Source organism: Sesamum indicum, unplaced genomic scaffold (genome assembly GCF_000512975.1).
Source record: "Sesamum indicum cultivar Zhongzhi No. 13 unplaced genomic scaffold, S_indicum_v1.0 C02978, whole genome shotgun sequence".
Lineage (NCBI taxonomy): Eukaryota > Viridiplantae > Streptophyta > Magnoliopsida > Lamiales > Pedaliaceae > Sesamum > Sesamum indicum.
This window is the reverse complement of record NW_011630986.1, coordinates 1-604: the sequence shown is the minus strand read 5'-3', so window position 1 is coordinate 604 and position 604 is coordinate 1. Positions and strand designations below refer to the sequence as shown.

At 36.1% G+C, this 604-nt stretch overlaps 1 long non-coding RNA gene across 1 annotated transcript; it reads left to right on the top strand.

Annotated features, from left to right (window-relative positions):
* Positions 1-6: 6 nt before the first annotated feature.
* On the top strand, positions 7-597 carry LOC110011532. Its single transcript, XR_002286541.1, has 2 exons — positions 7-107; positions 321-597. It is a non-coding gene; the product is annotated as an uncharacterized LOC110011532 (long non-coding RNA).
* Positions 598-604: the final 7 nt, after the last annotated feature.

The window sequence follows — 604 nt, the reverse complement described above, 5'->3', positions numbered from 1 at the left end:
CTTGTTCAACAACCTCAGCATTTTGATGCTCGAAACTATCTTCAGGTCAATGGCCTGCAACCTAACGATGATTACCCTAGGCCAGACCAACCACCCCTCCAATTAGTGTAAGAATTTCAATCATCCCGCTTCACCATTCCATCCATCATAACCACAAAACAGGCGTTTTCAGCTACTTATAATTAAGATAACATGTTTGCAATTGCTTCCACTTACACGTACGGCCACAATCAAAGCATAACATAAATTGATCCATATCTAATATATATTATTTCTGTCTGTATTTCTTCAACCTAAGGATTTGTTAATCTTCTTCACAGCTGATACATATAATTACCAAAGCGCCTAGTGCTGCTGGTTCGTATAAACGCTTCTACCATAGTAATTAAGAATGAGCAATTAGCTAGCTTGGTGATTGGAGAAGACAGATCAAACTTTTATCTGCAGGCCATTGATGGATCATCATGCTTCATTGATTGATTACATAGACTTCTACTGTATGTTTTCTGAGTAAGTCTGCTTAATTATTCTACATATATATATATATAAATGTTTGATGTGTATGGAAAAACACTAGTGGTTTGATATAGTTCTTGATGATCTG